Below are 344 nucleotides of genomic sequence, written 5' to 3'. Positions count from 1 at the left end.
CTCGTTTCCACAGCAGACGAGTCTCATTGCAACACCTCCTGGGGCGGGGAGCAGGGCAGCGTTGGTAACACCCCGATGGCGGAACCTGGGTTCCCGCACGTCCGCGGACTTTCCGTGGCCTCAGACAAAGCTCTTGGGCTTGACCGGTGGGAATCCATCACCTCTGAAACACATAGCCTGAGACACGTCTCTCTCAAGATCCTGGGTCGAGGAGGCGTGTGAATCGGGAGCCCTCCCTCTGGTCCTGAGAAGTGTCTGCTGGACGCCCTACTTCTACAGACGTGGCACAGCTGGGTGAGGCCTCGGTCATCCCCTGGACTCGAGCTTCCCCTGGACTCGAGCAT

This window comes from Pteropus alecto, unplaced genomic scaffold, assembly GCF_000325575.1.
Source record: "Pteropus alecto unplaced genomic scaffold, ASM32557v1 scaffold35, whole genome shotgun sequence".
Lineage (NCBI taxonomy): Eukaryota > Metazoa > Chordata > Mammalia > Chiroptera > Pteropodidae > Pteropus > Pteropus alecto.
This window is presented reverse-complemented; position numbering follows the sequence as displayed.